Raw genomic sequence first — 21036 nt, 5'->3', positions numbered from 1 at the left:
TTCCTGGCAACAGCCACTACTGCTTCATAAATAACTTCTGTGCTTTTGAAGCTAGCAACTGATGTTTCTATCAGTCAATTTTATGGTACTTTATATACCAGCCTTAGACGGATAGGTGGCTGAATCTTCCTTACCCGCATTTGATTTGTGCCCTTAGCTCACTTCACCTGTCAGCAGCTTTATATTATGCTATGTTATGTTATGTTTTATGTTATGCTATGTTATATTGTTATCTTATGTTATGTTTTATGTTATGTTCTGTTGTTATGTTTTGCTTTATGTTATGTTATATGTTATGTTATGTTGTCACGTGTATGCTATGTTTTGTTATGTTATGTTGTTATGTTATGTAATGTTTTATTTGATGTTATGTTGTTATGTTATGTTTTGCTTTGTTATGTTATGTTTTTATGTTTTGCTTTGTTATGTTATGTTATATGTTATGTTGTTACGTGTATGTTATATTATGTTATGTTGTTATGTTATGTTTTATGTTATGTTATGTTCTTATGTTATGTTTTGCTTTATGTTATGTTATATTGTCATGTGTATGTTATGTTTTATGTTATGGTATGTTATGTTATACATTGTAGAGTGCATGATTGCTATGGGAATCCCTTATTGGAACTAGAAGTTTTAAGCAATACTAGTTTAAACTCTGATCATAATATTTTGCTGCTAGGCTTCTAGCTGAAAGGGACAGCTGTAGACACAGTGCCCATTTTGCCAACACCACTTCACGTTATCTGACTGAATATGAGATTTTATCATGCAAAAAACTAATTGATAAGAGGAACAAACTGCAGATTACTGTATTTAGAAAAAGTTAAAGACATAATTATTTTGTAATCGGTTGTCAGATTTTAAGACACAGGGATTTAAAAGTAGTCAACAGGTATTGCAGGCGACGGGCACGTTCATTTATAGGAAAGGGAAACATCATTTAGATGTAGTAGGTGTAAAATAACGGGAACTGGCAAGGCTATACAGCATTGTAGGCATTTGAAGATGGAAAAAGTAATCAACATATTCACATCGCTTTGCTATAATTATCTACATTGCACAGACGCGCGGTAATCCTTTAACTGCATTCTCAATTTAAAAAATATGCTGTTTTATTCCTTTTCTCTGTTTATGTTTTTAAAAAGCTTGAACATGCACGCCACCATTACGCGAGTAAAATAAATATGTTCATCACCATCGAATAGGAACTTCACATCCCGGGTGTAAAGTGTAAATGGAACGTGCCCTGTAAATCAGATTATCCTGACGGCAAAGCTATCGAGATATTCATATTTCCATCAGCTCAAACTAAAAAATCGTAGTTTGCCGTGCTTTAGAACGTTATTGAAAGATTTCCAGCGCAGTTTCATTATTACCGCGTGCTGTTGAAGGTTCGTGTTAGTATTCTGGAAGGCCTTCAAAAGCTCCGAAGAGAAGGGCGCTGTTGTCCCTTGAAGGAAGTTGGTTAGACCAGAGAATAATTTCAAAAGAAGGCTAGAGGGCAGCGGTGATGTGCTGGAGCCTTTGCAGACAGATCTACTGGTCTCAGGTTAATGAAGCAGCTGCAACTGGCTACTATGCTTTCCTGAAAGACAGTTGTCCTAAAGCTGCTATCTCGAATGCGTAAATTGGGCTGTTTGTTTAGACTGGACTGTCATTGGTCAAATAATCTGGTTGCTGCTGGGTCTTTTATAACTCGCACAACTAGGTAATAATTTGTTCTAAAATGCACTTTTCAGGTCTGGTGTTAGACAAGACCTTCTGATTGTACTAAGATTCTCTACTGATATATTTACTTCTAGGCGTTTTCACTTACCTATCTTCATTCATTAGTCTGTTTTTGTGGCAGTCACATTTTTCACCCATCCACTAGAACGTAAAGCATAGAGCAATGGGTCACTCACTTCAGTCATTGGGTTCTGCTTTTTCACAAAGAGAGCACAGCTCAGCTGCACACCACACAATCGATCCCTTCAGTGATAGGGACTACAATGGCAATATGCTCTTTCTGAGACCTGATGAAGCAGAAAATGAAGGTTTTACATTTATTAACACGTAAACGTAGTGTGAAATAATCATGTGTGACTTTAACCGAACTAATAAAGAATGTACGGGGACAAAATGTGCCCTCAGAGTAGTTTGCCAACATTTATAAGCGTGCTTTATATAACGTGGTGTATTAGAATTGCACTAATCCGACATAATCGTAAACGTGTGCTATGATTTGCTTGTTTGAAATGCTTTAGCTTAGCATAACTTTAGTGCAGGCTTCGGCCTAGTGGCCTGGTCTCACGGTTTAGAGGCTCGTATTTTTCCAATGTGCTATTAAACGTGTATTTCTGCTTGAAGCTGTACTTTTCCACTGAGATCGTTCACATGCTTATCTTAAGGTTTCCTGCCAGCCTGGCATATTTTCTCTTTACTCCAAGGTCGATTTGCAGGTGCGGACAATGGAGGCTCTGAAAGTGAGCTAATTGGTATACAATGTTGCAACTTGCGTACCCATCTCCAAGGATAATGTATGCTTAAGTAAAAGCTTGAGAACTGTCGTTTTTGATTGGACAATTTGAAGCTAACCTATGAACCCTCCAATGGAAGACCCTACTGGATTTGAACTATTGTCTATAAAAACCAGGTGCACGAGAAGAAGGTAGCCATTACGCGCTATGATTGCCATTGCGCTATTATCAGCCATTACCAGCTCGATACCCGCCATTTTGTAGACTTCGTAGCTATTATGGCCCACTTTGCTGCGACGCCATTTTGAAAGAGACTTTGATGCTTTCTCTAATCGAGAGAAAGAGACTTTTAATGATTCTGGCCCTAGAGACTTTAACTTTGATTCCTTGCATGAAGTAGTAGTAGTTTTACCTTGCCGCCGTGAGGCAATTGCCCCGTCCACCCCTGCCCCTTTACCCCGTCCCATGCTGATCGAAACGGTACCCATGCTGATCGAAGAACGGTACCTGTGAGACGAAGACTTCCTTGTATGCTGATCGTAATTGGTAAATATGAAAGGAAATTGTAAAATTGCATTGTGTTTCTTTTAGGTAACCAACTGCTGATTTTGATAAGAGCCCTAGTTAGGAGTTTTTTCTAAATTAATGTTGCTAAATTGTTTTTGCATGAAGTCCCACATGCCGATGCTAATTTGAGGTTAGACGAGGATTCCATATGTCGCACGATGCAATTTGAGATCTTGTTATGCTGACTAAATGTATGCGATTAGTTCATTTCAGATTATCGTATTAGTGATTTGCATTGCTATTATCGAATGCCTTGTGATTCAAATGCTACATAGATTGCACTTGTTTCGCCGCTACGGACAGCTATTAATGTTCATTTACGTTTATCATTTGGTGTTGAGACACATTTATATTGTGCTAGCTTTGTTAATATAGGGAAATAAAATTCACTAACTTTGAATAAACTGGTGTGGTTATTCCTGACTGAAAGGTCAGGGTTCGCCGAAATGTATTCTGGATTAATTGTCAAGTGTTATGTTGATCAAGGTATTGCTTATGTTCGTTATTAATTATTGATTTAAGGAAATTGATTGATATAGAGTACAGAGAGTTCCACTTAGTCAAAAGATTCATCGGCCTAAAGAGCGTCCAAAATACAGGCAATTTACTAGTACGGACTGCTCTATCAGTAGATGGTAGCAGAGGACGGTTTCGTCTTTTGGGACCCTGTACTCTTAAAGTACATGGTGTTGAATTAACGGTTACGCATTTTGAGACCCCACTTGAGAAGTTGAATTAGATTTTTCTTGGATAAAATAGATTGACAGAATGATGATGGGCTAGGTCCACCGCGACTTTCCCGGGATCTCGGAGCTTGCGAATGGAGAGAATGGAGGTGTGGAATCAGCGTTGGCGGTACTAGTGATGGTATGAGTGAAGTTAGGGTTTTGCGCTTGCACAGCTTATTGCCGCAGGGTGTGTGAAAAGGTTGCGAGGATTTTTCTTTTTAGAGGATAGCGGAGGTGCGACTCCGAGTGTAGAAGTAGAGAAGTCGTCGAACTTCATTGAGATAGCGGAGGTGCGACTCCGAGGGTGAGAGTAGGGAAGTCATCGAACTTCATGTGCGTGTGGCGCTTGGTGCATAAAAAGGTCCACGTGGTTGTTGTTGTTGAGACGGGCCCTGCGAGGTCAAGAGACTCCGGAGTATGTTGATCTATGTTGTGGTCTGGGCGGTTTAGTAGGTTGATCGGGCGTGGTCAACGAGTCGGTACGTGTGTTAGGGAGTGAAAGAAACTTCGACTTCGGGCTTTGACAAGATTCTAAGTGCACTAGAACAGATCATTGGCAAGTTGAGAGTAGGTCTGCGGGTCAGATTTGCTTGCGAACGTGGGGACCGAGAAAGATGGAATAACTGCAGAGGCTAGTGAAAAATCCCTAAGGTCCTGAAGCGATTGTGTTACCCTTCCTGTAGTAAACCGACAGATCTGTTTTATTTTTGGTAGCTCGCGATACACGCAAGAAGTTGTTACGAGAGGAGGTGAGTGAAGGAAGACTAGCCGCGAGGCTTTGTCAGCCGCAGTGGGTGTGAGTGTGACGTCACTAGGAGCCGCGCTGGGATAGGTTGGTTGCAGAGAAGGGTCGCGCACGGATTGGACGCAGTCCGTGGGACTCGATTGGAAGGGGAAAGGCAAGTGAAGAGTATTCCGGGAATTAAAGTCACCCATTGATTACAAACTTTGTGAAAAAAAAGACGAGAAAATGAAATTCTTTAAAGCATTCAGGAGTGCGATGAAGGGGGAGTCTTACATTAAAGCGAGCGTAGGAGAGGAGACGCCACCCGAAGGTACACCAGCTTACATTGTAATGGAAGAGAAGGGGGTAGCTCCGTGTCTTTGGCTAAAGCAATGGCACAAACTGACAGAGAAACATGGGAGCGTAGCGTTCCCGATACATGGGACATTCAATATAAGGATCTTAGAGAATTTGAGATTCACGATGTACGATATGAAGGTGCCTCCAAGGTCAGCCCAGTTTGAGGCTCTCGCAATTTGGGAACTAATGGCCAGACAGCAACAGCAGAAGAAGTTTGAGACCAGGATGAGAAAGGTAGAAAAGACACTAGAGGATGCTAGGTGGGATAATGCACAGAAGGTGTGGAGGTCAGATGTATTGCAGGGGATAAAATTGTTTCCCGCAATTACTAAGGAAGAAGAGGAGACAGGTAAGAAAGCTACCTGTAAGACAGACAGGAAGTGTTCCAAGGATAGAGAGGACGAGGAAAAGTTGAGAAGAGAAGAGGAGTTAGAGGATGAGGAGTTAATAATGCAATTGCTGAACGACCGTCCACCACCTTATGCGGAGAATGGACAAGGTCCAAGTACCAGTTCTGCCCCTCCGGCACCGGTACAGAACAGTGAAACCCAGAGTTCAGGAGCGTCATCGGGATCTAAGGACCCGAGTTTATTGTTCACCCCACAGATACCGCAGGTTAGGAGAATATATCCAGATGTGCCCATGTTGAAACCAGCAGAAAATTATCAGCCGCAGATGCCAGGGTACTACAGCAGTGATAACAGTGCAGGAATGATTATAGATCCAACCGTAAGGGGAGGACAGAATGGTCACAACCAGACATGGACACAAGCTGAATCAACCCAGTTTTTGATGCCCCAAAAGCAGATGCAGGGGGGAAACGCACATGCTCAGATGACGGGGAGTCAGATGGGCATGCCGACAATGATGACCCATGGTGTGGGAATGAACATGCCTCAGAACATGGGAAATGGACAAAACCCAGATGCGATATCGCTACCCATTACTGTAGGTCCACCGGTACCTTTGTATAGTCAGCCTAACTTAGGTATGAGCGGTCAAGGATCAATGCTGCAGAACGGGACCGAAAGGAGGTGCATAGAAAACACTCCAGGGATAACTCCGATAGCGACTCAGCCAAATGGATCTGGGTCCTTGATGGAGTTTAGTCCCATATGTGCTCAGTCAACACTGGTGAGGTCGAGTCCCCCACTGATAATACCTCTAACATCGAACACTGAAAAGTTGCCGCAACCATCGATGGCAGTCGATGTGAATGCTACGCTGATGGGATTGAATGCGCAACAGCTGACACAGTGGTTCAACAGTCTGAATTCCACACAAAGCTCAGCCAGTGGGAAGGGAGAAGATTATATGAACAGGATGAGGCTGAACATGGAAGCACAAGAATTGGTGGAAGGGACTATGGGTGTGAATAGATTAGAGTCCTACTCGGAAGAGGAGCTGAGGTATCTATGTCCAAAGATTACGAAGGAAGTGAACAAGGTACATAAAAGCTTGCAGGAAATAGCTGACAAAAACGGGGTTGACATAGACAAGACAAAACATTTGAGCAGGAGCTACAGGTTGGATTTTGGGGCCACAGATTTTGAACGCATGAGGTCAGCAGGCATGAAGGCACACCTTAGAGAATTGCTGCAGAGTGCACAAGTATGGAGGTGCTTAGACAAGTGGGAAAGCAGGTGGGTAAAGAGAAAGGAAAAGAGGAGGGACAGCGCTACAGAGCACAATGAGAAAAGACCACAAAGCAGCGAGACAGTAACTATGTTACCAATGAGGGAGACAGCAGGGGGAAAATTAATACATGTACCATGGCACAGAAGTGACATTCAGTCTTTTACGGACGATTTTCCAAAACTGAGGGAGAAACCGATTGAATGGTATCAACAGACTGATAGGTTTGTGAAGCTTGCAAAATGTCTCTGGGAAGACCTAAATACTCTCTTTGAGATTGTGGTTCCGGCAGATTTGTGGGAAGATTGCAAAAGAGCGGTAGGTTGGCCGACAAGTGAACCAGAGAGAGACAGGGAGACGGGTGCACCATCACCTATGGTGATGAGCTTGTACTATAAGGTGATTGAGCATTTGAAGACAAAGGTACCCGCGAAAAATGTGGATTGGCAGAAGATTGATCGAACTGCCCAAGAGGCTAAAGAATCGATTCACAGTTACTATGAGAGGTTGTTGAAGGCGTTCAAGAATTACAGTGGCACGGAAACAATAGAGGCGAAGGACATGCTTCATTTTGTGTTCAGATTTGTGGAAGGGCTGAGGCCAGAGATAAGTCAGATGATAAAGTCGCATTTGATTTGCTGGCAGTCTAAACGGATTGACGAAGTCTTGAATTATGCGAAATACTGTAGCGACGAAATTGAAGTGAAACAGAAGAAGCTGAAAGAGAAGTTGATGATGATGCAGCTTAAGGCAGCTCAGACAGGTCTGCAAGGTTTGCAAGGGATGCAAGGGTTCCAACAGCAGGTACCGCAACCGCAGCCGCAGTTGCAGGGAAACATGGCGTTTCAGCCACAGGCCAGAGGCAGAGGCAGAGGAGGTTTTGTGAATAATGGTCCGGATTTGAACACTGTTGTGACGGGTGTGCAGGCAATGAAGAAGGTGATGCCGTGTCACGTGTGCGGAATAGTAGGTCATTGGAAACGCGAGTGCCCGATGGTGGTGCAGGAAGGTGCAGGTGCAGGTGTAGGTGTTGGTCAGCAAAACAATGATGTCAATGCATTTCAGACAATGAAGGGACCGAAAATGAGAGGTCCAAACCCAAATTTCCAGACCATAAATCAATTGCAGGGATTACAACCTATGCAGCCGCAACAGATGCAGATGCCCCGTATGCAGATGACGCAAATGCAGCCAATGCAACAGCAGTTACCTATGGTACCTAATCAGCAAATGCAAATACCCTTGGCACCAATGAGTCAGCAGCAAGTGATGGTTCCTCCACAGGTCTCGGGTCAGGTAATGAGTACAAATGGCACCGTACAACAGTTCCCACTACACAGTGAGAGTGGAATAAACAATGTATGGGAGAGTGAAAGTTCAGAAGAAGAAGGAGATTGTGTGCTTGCAGCATCCTTGGAAGTTGATCAAAATGGTCCGTACGTAGAGGGAAGAGTAATGGGTCATCGTGTCTCGTTCTTGGTTGACACGGGAGCCACACGTTCAACTGTTAAGAGCAGTGAAGTACCAAATTTGCCACTCTCAGGGAGGACAGTTCAAGTGGTGGGAGTAGCAAACAGACATCTGACGAACCCAATAACAGATCCGGTACCAGTCAGCATCGGTAACTATCAAGGGGTACATCAGTTTGTGGTATGTGACTCAAGCCCGATAGCACTATTAGGGAGAGACCTATTGTGCAAATTGGGTTGTTCGATCATGTGTTCGAACGAAGGAATAACAATACAGACGAGCAGTGATGGGGAAGAAGAGGACAGTGTAGAGGGGGATGAGATGGAAACTGTGGATGAAGAGTATCCTTTGATTTGTCTTTTTCCGATGATGACTGAAGAGGATATTCCAGCCGAGTTACGGGAAACAGTCGGAAAGGAAGTGTGGGACATGACAGGGAAAGAGGTGGGATTGATGAAAGGAGTGGAACCAGTGAAAGTGACTGTAAAGCCCAATGCAATCTTTCCCCAGACCCCACAATACCACATGGCACAAGACACCCTCATGAAAGTTGCTCAACTTATTGACGAATTTGTAAAACAGGGAGTACTGAAAGAAGTGTTAAGCAGTCCATGTAATTCACCAATAATGGGACTAATAAAGCCGAGTGGAAAGGTCCGACTCGTGCAGGACTTGAGGAAAATAAATGACATCATAGTCAAATGCTGCCCAGTAGTACCGAATCCAGCGGTGATAATGTTCCAGGTCCCTTGCGATGCTGAGTGGTTCTCAGTCATCGATTTGTCACAAGCGTTCTTCTCGGTGCCTCTTCATGAGGACAGCCAATTTCTCTTTTGTTTCAAATTCCTAGACAGAGTGTACAGTTGGTGTCGAATTCCTCAAGGGTTTTCTGAGTCACCGCCAATCTTCATTCAGATTCTAAAGAAAGACTTGGAAGCATTATAATTGCCATTCGAGTCAACTTTAGTACAGTACATTGATGACTTACTGGTTGCATCAAAAACAGAAAGTGGCTGCACAGCCGATACCATTGCTCTGTTGAATCATTTGGGAAGGAATGGACATAAAGTGTCTCCTTCCAAATTGCAGTTCTGTCAGAAGAAAGTGAAATACTTGGGTCACCAGATAGAGAAAGGGTCACGGAGAATAATGAAGGAAAGAATAACGAGTATACTCCAAATGAGTCCACCAAAGACAAGGAAGGAGGTGAGGAAGTTTTTGCGAATGGTGGGCTACTGTCGCCAGTGGATTCCCAACTTCTCAACTCTAGCAAAGCCTTTACTGAAATTGACCCAGAAGGATGCCTTGGATCAAATTGAGCTGAAAGGAGATGAGATTGATGCTTTTGTTGAACTGAAAGAATGCATGTGCAGGGCTCCAGCTTTAGGTATGCCTGATTACACAAAGCCTTTTACATTGTTTTGTCATGAACGTGATGCATGTTCTTTGTCTGTCTTGACTCAAGCCCATGGTGGCGTAAACAGACCAGTAGCGTATTTTTCAGCTACTTTGGATCCGGTCGCAGCAGCACTCCCAGGGTGTTTGCGCGCCGTAGCAGCAGTTGGTATCAGCCTCACTCAGAGTGAAGGAATAGTGATGGGACACCCAGTAACAGTCATGGTCCCTCACTCAGTTGAGATACTTTTGACCCGCTCCCGAACGCAGCACATGACTGGAGCAAGACTCACAAGTTATGAAACGATAATTCTGGGATCACCGAATGTGCAGCTGAAAAGGTGCACTACGTTGAATCCAGCAACCTTGCTCCCTGGAGAAAATGCCAAAATTGAGAACGCTGAAGACGTCGAGCATGAGTGCCTTCAGGTGACTGAATTTTGCACAAAACCTCGACCGGACATTAAGGATACTAAGCTTGATGAAAATGACCAAATTCTTTTTGTTGATGGTTCATGTCTAAGAGACGGGATGGGGATTTTGAAAGCAGGATATGCTGTATGTACTGTAACAGGGGTCTTGGAAGCGGGATGGCTTCAAGGAGTCTATTCTGCACAAGTAGCAGAACTTGTAGCCCTTACCAGAGCATGTCAACTGTCTGCATTGATGAAAGTCACCATTTACACTGATAGTCAATACGGGTTTGGGATTGTGCATGACTTTGGACAACTATGGTCACAGAGAGGTTTCCTGACTTCTTCAGGATCCCCAGTGAAGAACGGGGAGAGGATAAGGGAATTGTTACACGCCATTCAAGTGCCAGCCGAAGTTGCAGTGGTAAAGTGCAGTGCTCACACGAAAGGACAGGACTATGTTTCTCTGGGAAATGCATATGCGGATCAAGTCGCAAGATTTTGTGCCTTGAACTGTATATTACTCAGGGATGATTGGAATTCGATAAGTGAGCCAGAACTCGAACCAGCTGAAGCATTTGCCCTGAAGGTCGTAGACACAATAGATGAATTAAAAGCATTACAGAATAGCGTCAGAGAGGATGAAAGAGATTCCTGGATTAAATCACAATGTATAAAGAGACCAGACGAGTTATGGGTTTCACATGAGGGAAAATTTGTTTTGCCAAACAGTCTCTTATCACAGCTTGCGCGGTTCTATCATGGGCAAGCTCACCTAGGGAGAGATGCCATGATAAGATTGTTCAAAACTGATTGGTTTAACCCCAGATTTCGTCAAGCTGCAGAAGCAGTTTGCCATCGATGTGTCACTTGCCAGCAGATGAACCCAGGAAAGGGAACAGTTGTGAACGCGAGCCACATTGGTAGGGCAAGCGGGCCTTTTAGTCGTATGCAGATGGACTTCATTGAGATGCCTGTGCATGGGGGTCTGAAATACGTGTTGGTGATTGTGTGCATTTTTAGTCACTGGATTGAGGCATACCCCACACGTAGAAATGACAGCCTTACAGTTGCCAAGCTATTGTTAAGAGAGTTAATACCACGTTTCGGATTCCCGATCTCTTTAGAATCAGATAGGGGAAGTCACTTCAATAATGAGGTGATAAAGTTACTTTGCGAAGCGCTGAACATTGAGCAAAAGCTGCACTGTAGCTATCGCCCTGAAGCCTCAGGACTGGTGGAGCAGATGAATGGTACACTGAAATCAAGAATGACGAAAATATGTGCATCGACAAATTTGAAATGGCCTGACGCGTTGCCCTTAGTGCTAATGTCAATGAGGAACACCCCTGATAGAAAGACTGGATTGTCTCCGCACGAAATCCTCATGGGCAGGGCTATGAGACTTCCTGCAGTTCCCGCAAACGCGCTTTTGAATATTACAGATGATATGGTGTTAGACTACTGCAAGGGTCTGGCTGACGTGGTTCGCTCTTTCTCTCACCAGGTGGAAGCGACCACCTTGCCACCGATCCAAGGTCCAGGACACGCACTGAAAGCAGGTGACTGGGTCGTGGTAAAGAAGCACGTGAGAAAGTCGGGTCTGGAACCCCGTTGGAAAGGCCCTTTCCAAGTGATCCTGACGACAACTACCGCTGTGAAGTGTGCGGGGGTTCCCAACTGGATTCACGCCAGTCACACAAAGAAGGTGTTGTGTCCCACAGATGAGGAAGTTGAAGCGCTGAAACTACCAGTGCCTGATAAAGCAGTGCTGAGTGCTGAGACAGAGCAAAACCGAACTGAAAGCGAACAGGCAGAAACGAGAGAGAGAGAGATATTCTCTGACGACGAAGAGACCAACTCGCTTGGGGGAGACCAAGGAGAAAGTTCAGACAGTGACGAAGCAGCTGAAGGTGACAAAGAACTTGAAGCAGCTGAGGGTAGCAAAGAGCCTGAAGCAGCTGAAGGTGATAAGGAACCTGAAGCAGCTGAAAGTGATAAAGAGCTTGACGAAAGTAACGGTGACGAAGGGCTCGAAAAAGGTGAAAAAAGCAGGAGAGCCTGATCAGAGGAGGGCTTTCCCAGAAGCAGACGATAGAGAAAAGGGAAAAGAGAACGTGATTGATTCCCCAGAAGGAGGGGACAAGGTAGAGCAGAACGAAGTAGTTCAAGCTTCCTCAGAAAAGATCGCAGGTCCATCAAATGGACACGGTGCAAAGAGGAGACTAAGTATATCACCAATAAAAGAAAGGACTAAAGAAAGTTTGAACGACGGGGAAAGGCCAAAAGTGAAAGAGAAAAGAAAGGAAGTGACTGTTGTGGAACAATCCTCAAGTGAAGAAAAAGACTTGACAAAAGAGGAAAGTACCAGCGAAGCAGAATCAAAAAGAGAAGCAAAATTGAAAAGGAAAAGGATACCAAACAGGAGGTATTCCGGTCCTGAATGGGCATATGTAGCCAATGACGATTGGACTGACGAGTTTGTATCTCTAAGCATCGAGAACGAAGAAGAGGAAGAGATACCAATAGAAAAGAAAAGTTTTATGGACAGTGTTGATTGAAAGGGTGATAAATGACATTGCTTGCTACAATCTAACGTGAAACAAACAACCAGCTGAGACATTGCTAAATCGGATGAGACACTTGCTGAACTGATAAAGACTGAATTATTGCCGAATTGAGACAAATGCTGCTAACCGATAAGTGACTGGCCTCCTGAAGAAGACGGTGTGAATATCGCGCTCGTTCAGCTTTGTAACTGAATTGCTAAATAGTTTCTTTTGTAGGTGCTTCTAGCTCTCTGATTCTACACAGATCATGACGCAAAACAGTAGAAAGAAATATTGTAAATATGTGTGTATAGGCTTGATAATTGCATGCGTACTAATAATAATGGCAATAGTGCTTGGAATGCATGGAAAGGGTGAGGATGAGAGAATAGATGCTTCTACTTTTGCTCCTGTTACTGTCACCGAACTAACCGCATTGAAAAGACTAGCATTGGATGAGAGACTCTTGCACGATAAGAAAGAGCTTTTGTATAACGTTTTCTATCGCTTGCTAACAGAATATGTTGAGACTATGGATGCGAAAGATTGTTATGTGTGTACACAGATACCGACATCAGTGAAGGAAGGGGTGACATATCACCACATGCCTCTTACATACGGGATTACATGTAGTATAGTAATGTCTAGATTTTATGGTCAAACTAACATACAGTATTTTTACTCAAATTATGATGTTACCTTTGCATATGTTCCTATAATAGCGCAGCTAAGCCAGATTGCTAAAGATTAGGATGCTAAGATAATGAGGGAATTTTTCGAGCCAATGCGACCTTTTGAAACGGCTCACGCTCATAGGGAAAATCTCACCTGCTCGCTCTCTGCAGTAGAAATAAGCTTTTTAGATCGCACAGATGATAGAAGGGCACAAATGAATGCGAACTTAGAAAAGGAGCTACATAAGAGGACTTCAGTAGATAATTATGATTTTGCTGCAATAAAGACACAAGGGAAAATAGCTTTAGATGCTTGGCATGTAGGGAAATTTTGTATATATCGAGGTGAATCTTATTATGACAACATTTTTGTAGGGGCGAGTGAGTGTAAACATACGTTTATCTTTAAGGCCAAATGGACATTCATGATGGACGGACTTGACCCTGTCATTCCAGGTGTATATTACATTTGTGGGTATAATGCCTATTATCGTCTTCCAAAGGGATGGTGGGGGAGATGTTATTTGGGTATAGTGTTCCCAAAGGTTTATCAACTGGATGACCTATCGATGATTCAAAAGACATCTGGATCCCATCGTATCCAGAAAAGAGAGACCGCAGCTGCTGTGGTAGGAGATATATTTGGAGCCATGATTCCTTCGTTGGGAGTTGTGTTGAATTCCATCAAAATAAGAAAGTTGTCTACTATAGTGGATAACATGTTGACGAAGTTTTCAGGTGCTATAATCCTGATAGATGCTGAACTTGCAGCGGAAAGAGCTTTGACTCTTCAAAATAGGCTTGCTTTAGACATTCTTTTAGCAAAGGATGGTGGTGTTTGCAAAATGCTTGGTGCACGACACTGTTGTACTTATATTCCAGACAATAGTGTAAAAATTAAAACTATGCTTGCTAATCTAACAAAAGAGAGTGCAGATTTGAAGGAACTGAAAGAACCAGGAGTGTGGGAGAAGGTTGGAAAAGGACTTGCTTCAGTGGGACATTGGATTGGGGGAATTTGGAATGGAATATTACTGAAAATAATAGAAGGAATATTAATAGTAATAATTTGCATAATTGGAATTTGGGGAATAAAAAGGGGGATAATAATGATTATGGAAAGAATTAAAAGAAGAAAAGAAGAGAAAATTATGAAAAGAATGGCAGAAGAATACAAAGCGCAAACTAGGGGAATTAAAAGGAAAAGAGAACTGACAGAATTTTAATGGAATAAAATTTGTGGGCATGGTTTGGTCTGATGACTAGTAGTCATCAGAGGAGGGATTGATGAAGCAGAAAATGAAGGTTTTACATTTATTAACACGTAAACGTAGTGTGAAATAATCATGTGTGACTTTAACCGAACTAATAAAGAATGTACGGGGACAAAATGTGCCCTCAGAGTAGTTTGCCAACATTTATAAGCGTGCTTTATATAACGTGGTGTATTAGAATTGCACTAATCCGACATAATCGTAAACGTGTGCTATGATTTGCTTGTTTGAAATGCTTTAGCTTAGCATAACTTTAGTGCAGGCTTCGGCCTAGTGGCCTGGTCTCACGGTTTAGAGGCTCGTATTTTTCCAATGTGCTATTAAACGTGTATTTCTGCTTGAAGCTGTACTTTTCCACTGAGATCGTTCACATGCTTATCTTAAGGTTTCGTGCCAGCCTGGCATATTTTCTCTTTACTCCAAGGTCGATTTGCAGGTGCGGACAATGGAGGCTCTGAAAGTGAGCTAATTGGTATACAATGTTGCAACTTGCGTACCCATCTCCAAGGATAATGTATGCTTGAGTAAAAGCTTGAGAACTGTCGTTTTTGATTGGACAATTTGAAGCTAACCTATGAACCCTCCAATGGAAGACCCTACTGGATTTGAACTATTGTCTATAAAAACCAGGTGCACCAGAAGAAGGTAGCCATTACGCGCTATGATTGCCATTGCGCTATTATCAGCCATTACCAGCTCGATACCCGCCATTTTGTAGACTTCGTAGCTATTATGGCCCACTTTGCTGCGACGCCATTTTGAAAGAGACTTTGATGCTTTCTCTAATCGAGAGAAAGAGACTTTTAATGATTCTGGCCCTAGAGACTTTAACTTTGATCCCTTGCATGAAGTAGTAGTAGTTTTACCTTGCCGCCGTGAGGCAATTGCCCCGTCCACCCCTGCCCCTTTACCCCGTCCCATGCTGATCGAAACAGTACCCATGCTGATCGAAGAACGGTACCTGTGAGACGAAGACTTCCTTGTATGCTGATCGTAATTGGTAAATATGAAAGGAAATTGTAAAATTGCATTGTGTTTCTTTTAGGTAACCAACTGCTGATTTTGATAAGAGCCCTAGTTAGGAGTTTTTTCTAAATTAATGTTGCTAAATTGTTTTTGCATGAAGTCCCACATGCTGATGCTAATTTGAGGTTAGACGAGGATTCCATATGTCGCACGATGCAATTTGAGATCTTGTTATGCTGACTAAATGTATGCGATTAGTTCATTACAGATTATCGTATTAGTGATTTGCATTGCTATTATCGAATGCCTTGTGATTCAAATGCTACATAGATTGCACTTGTTTCGCCACTACGGACAGCTATTAATGTTCATTTACGTTTATCATTTGGTGTTGAGACACATTTATATTGTGCTAGCTTTGTTAATATAGGGAAATAAAATTCACTAACTTTGAATAAACTGGTGTGGTTATTCCTGACTGAAAGGTCAGGGTTCGCCGAAATGTATTCTGGATTAATTGTCAAGTGTTATGTTGATCAAGGTATTGCTTATGTTCGTTATTAATTATTGATTTAAGGAAATTGATCGATATAGAGTACAGAGAGTTCCACTTAGTCAAAAGATTCATCGGCCTAAAGAGCGTCCAAAATACAGGCAAATTACTAGTACGGACTGCTCTATCAGACCCAAAAATATTTTTGGCTTTTAGACAATTTTTTAAGATAGAGCGAGCTGTCAATTGGAGAAAATACCTTTTGTTAGTTTACAGAGGGTTTAGAATTTTACCAAGGTTGGCTTTATTGTCACTCTTGTTTGATTGATTTTCATTCATTATCTTGTGTAGTCTTTTCCCTCCTCTTGTGTTTGTCCCTACCTTGGAGCATGGACATATTACCTATGTCTTTCCATTGCTTTATTCTCAAAACTACTTTTTCTTTTTGGGTTATGTGCTCCATGAGAGTGAAAGTGTTTTCTGGCTTCCGTTTGTGTACTTCTCTGCGAGGGCCTCACACCATGCAGCTCTCTGTTGCCTGGGTGCTTCTAGCCTGCTCCCTCCATATTGAGCTCACAACTATGTACTTCTGTACCACATTGCTTTCTCGCCAGTGTAGTTCTCCCCCCAGTCTCCATGTTGCTGTCATTTGCTTTTCCCAACCATCCCCTCCATTTTGCTTCTGGCCTCCATTTTGCCTTTCCCAACTACACGCTCAGTTTTGCTTCCCAGACACCTGTGCCGTCCATATTGGTGGCACCCAGGCCTTCTGTGTTGGTTCTCTCTACCTGTGTTCTCTGTGATGCTTCTCCCACCCGTGTCTTTATTGAAACCTCCCTCCAATCGTGCACTCCGTGTTGCTCACTTCAGGAAAAAACAAAAAAGCTTATTTGCTGCTTATTATTTTAATTTACTGATCTAAATATGTAAATAAAAGCATTCATGTCATTTTGTGGGTGCACATGTGTAGTGCACATGTCTACAATGTTATGTGTCAACCATATCATAGGGTCTTTTATTTCATGTGTCTTCTTTACTCATCCTGCATATCTTCAGGGATTGTATTGGGTTGGATTTGGCACTTATAGAGAGTGGTAAAATCTAAGGTGTCAAAGCGCCAGTGGAAAAGACCCAGAAAGAGGCAGAACTGCTTAATTGATGATGTATACCATGGCAAAAAAACACATTTGCAAAGCCTTTAGGTCTCAAAGGTGAGTCCTATTGGCTTTACCAGTGCTTGTTTTTTATTATCAGTGACCAGGCACCTCCAACAAAAATAGAGCTTTACAAATACAATAGCAAAAAAACAAACACTGACAAAGACTGGTAGTCAAAGTCATATCTAGTGGCTTCACCAACACATGTTTTCCTTTGATTAGTAGCTTTTATGCATTTGCCTGCCAAAGTACATCTACGCCAACTGCGAAGGGAGAATTATGTAAGGCCAAGCCTATCTGTTTAGAGAAATGAGAAAAGTTTATTGAAATTATGTATTATATGTTCTTACGTTTATTTTGTTCTATTTAAGTGAGTGTGTTGCGCTCACTGCAAACTTACAGCCTGAAACACAAAGGTAAACTTACACGTTTTTATAAGTTTACCCTTTTTTGGTAAGTAGTATAGAATGATATATTTCATCACCATTCAATTTTGGCAGGTGCTAGGCCCCCCGGAAGGGACGTAGGAGCCTGCCCTAAAAGTCCCAGCCCCGATAGTCCCGCTCCGGAAGACCCAGCCCCTAAAGTCCAGCCACGGAAGTCCCTGCCCCGGAAGCCCGCCCAGGAAGTGGGGGAGGTGGCAGGTGCCATGTCCTCCATCTTAGGGCTAAGTGTGAGCAGAGACTTACCTGTGTGTGCCATGTTGGTGAGGTAAATAGGGACATGTCTGGGCATGTTCAGTGGACAGTTGCTCCTGTAGGCTGGTGTTGCTCCAGCAGTGGCGAGGTGCGACTGTGGAATAGGAGCACTAGAGTGATGCTGTGGTCTTTTTGGAGGTAGACCAGGCCCCCTAGGAAGCGTGCCTAAGCACAGCCAGCCAAGGGTAGGAAGCCCATTACAGCAATTTTGACCACCTAATTTTTAAAGTCTTTGATATAAAGCTGCCTGACAATAGCTCTGAAAAAAAAAAATAGATGTTAAGTCACAACGGTTTGAGGGGGGTGACTGGTGTGACGTAGAAGGATACACCCCCTTTTTTCTGAGCATATGTTGTATATAAGTGAGCCCGTTAACAGCTAATGTTAAACTTGTCTGCAAGTGAAAACCCTGGTATCATGAAGCGATTCAACTATCTCACAGGAAGGGACACCCCTGCTTACGGCCTGAACAGTCTTGACAAGTATTTTAGCCGCTCACACCCCTTGGTAATGGATGACCAGATGCTGCAGAAGGTCCCTACAGAGGAGCGTGCAGAAATTACAGATTATCATGAGGACCTGTGTCGGCGGATGGCCTCGCTCAGCCTTGAAGATCGACCGCTGAAGATATCACCTATTAAGGGGTCATCAAGCAGCAGTGAAAGCTCAAGTAAAGAAGTAATGGATGAAAATAGTTTCACAGGCATGGAAGATTCAGAAGAAACTATAATCCCCCCTTACTACCAGGTATATGAAGATATGTGAGTTCTGAAGGAGGAAGCAGGGTCAGAGGTTGCTGAATGCCAGCAACCTGTTGTGAACCGTTATGGTCATGAGGAGACTCCTATGGACTTTTAGATCTCGCAAGATTTCAGGGCAACTGCAGAGGCCCCTGAAAATGTGGAGGTTAGTATTATTTTAATGTAGACACTTTAAGCATATATGATGCTAAGTTTTGTTAACTATTAGCCTGTTTCTTTCTTTTTGAACTGCAGATAGCAGCAGAAAAATGCAATGAGGCTGAGGAGACTCCTATGGACTTTGAGATCTCGCAAGATTTCAGAGCAACTGAGGAGACACCTGAAAATGTGGAGGTTAGTATTAGTTTAATGTAGACACTTTAAGCATATGTGATGGTAGGTTTTGTTAACTAATAGCCTGTTTCTTTCTTTTTTGAACTGCAGAAAGCAGCAGAAAAACGCTATGAGGTTGAGGAGACTTCTAAGGCTGCTAAGACCTTCATTATAAACTGCTTGTGCTGTTCAAAACAGATTGAAAGTTCCACAAGCCAAAATAACGAACTGTGCAAGGACCGTGAAAAAGCATATGATTCCGTAGATCTTGAAAAGGAGGCCCCATGTGCAACATGCATGGATAGAGAGCATGTTAAGGGTTTTGCAGCGAGTGTTGTGTACGCCTGTCCCAAACGAGACATTTATTCTCACTGTTATGGTCATAAAACTAAAGATCCACAAATAGACGGCTCATGACTGCCTATTTCCATCGTACACGGCTGAAACTACCCGTTATATTTGTCTTTTGATAGACCCCCGCAAGTTATATAAACTGTTAAAGTCGGTGTACCAGCTAGCGGGTGAAAAACATGTCAGACCTGCTATGGTTCGGGTCTTGCCACAGACACTCAGAGAAATCCAAAATGCGTATCACATTCGCGCAAAACTTTCTAACATGCGAGCACAGTGCCAGACAGCTATTAGAAAGAGGTCAGAACGATCTATATAGAAGCATTGTGCCGATGTTTATTATAAAAGCAGAAAGCAGGTGGGGTATATGGCCCCTCCAAAAATGTTTTAAGAGCCAGAGCATTGAGTGTATGAATGTTAAGGGATAACAAAAACACTGCTGTTATAAACTTCAGTTTGACAGTTTAATACTTATATTTAGGATAAGGAGCAGGAGATGGGAATCCCAGATGATTCTGAGCCAGCACCAGAATACCAGTGTATCGCTAAAGTGTTATATGATTTGCTTAAAGAAAGAATAGCTGAAATGCATCCAACGACATTATGCTTTTCAAAAATGGTCTGTTTGCTAGAGGCCGCTGGACATGGCATTCTTAGATGCTTATGTGAATGCTGTGATAGTATGTGGATGGCAGTAAAGGATGCATTCTGGAATACGTACATAAACTATATGCGAGGTTTAATATTGCCCCAGACATGCAGCTTAAATTTAGCCTTTGAACTTCTAACTGAAGATTATTTTAGAAACAAAGGTTTCCTATGTGTGAGAGAGAATTTTATGAACTATTGACAGCTGCCAGTATCCTAGCCGTACAGAGTTATTGGAGGGGTGATAGGGCTAACCTATACAGTGCTATTACTATGTATCTTTAAAAATATCAAGATATGTGACTTTACACCAACATTTGAGACACACGTCCCAGTTCTATATGTAGGGTACGCGCTGATATGCATGCATCTTGAATAGCCTGTATGCTACTTGCTGATATCACCAACAGCGTACACTTGTAAACTATGGAAGGATGATCTCGTGTTATCCGATTTACCTGTAATAAAATGTCTATATACAAAACAAATGTTTTTTATTCTGTGATTCACAAGTGTTAACATGTCGGGGTCCGTGTTAAAGAAGCTTTACCACGATACAAAGGATGTTGTGAGCTTCGGAAGCGGCAAAGCATTGTTTAGAAGGGTTAAAACTGAAAATGAGCCAATAAGCAGAACACAGGTTAAGACATGGCTATCGGGTGAGGAGGCGTATTCACTCCACAAGCCAGCGAGAAGACGTTTTAAGAGGTGGCCCACTATTGTTAATGCACATTTACATTATCAATGGCAGGCTGACATAATAAGCCTTTAAGATCTGGCAAAGCATAATAATGGCCACCATTACATTTTAACAGTTATAGATGTACTGGCTAAATATGCCTGTGTAGAAGTGCTAAATGATAAAAGTGGAACAAGCTTCACCAAGGCCTTTAAAGTAAGGCTGAACCCCTCAAAAACTCCAAACAGACACCCGAAAAGAATTTTAAACAAAACATTTCAGAAAATATTAAAACAGTATGGGGTTCAGCATTTTGTAACGCACACAGAGGTAAAAGCAGAGGTTATAGAGCGCTTCAACAGAACCTTAAAATCAAAGATGTGGAGATACTTCACGGCCTACAACACCTACCGGTTCTACAGGATTTTTTAGCTGTCTATAATGCCAGCTATCATCGAGCTATCAAAATGGCCCCGGTAGAGATAACGACTGGTAATTCTCTATTGGTGTGGAGGACGATATACAGCAGTTACTTCGGAGCCAGAGTAAACAAGCATGTTTTAAAAAAAAGGGGACCATGTCAAGTTTTCAAAATTGAAAGGGGTCTTTACTATAGGTTATCAACAGACTTTCAGCAACAAGATATTTATAGTTGAGAATGTGGAGCTTAAAGAATTTGGGTACATTTATGGGTTAAAGGACCACTCTAGTGAAGCGGTG

This window comes from Pleurodeles waltl, chromosome 1_2, assembly GCF_031143425.1.
Source record: "Pleurodeles waltl isolate 20211129_DDA chromosome 1_2, aPleWal1.hap1.20221129, whole genome shotgun sequence".
Classification (NCBI taxonomy): Eukaryota; Metazoa; Chordata; class Amphibia; order Caudata; family Salamandridae; genus Pleurodeles; species Pleurodeles waltl.
This window is presented reverse-complemented; position numbering follows the sequence as displayed.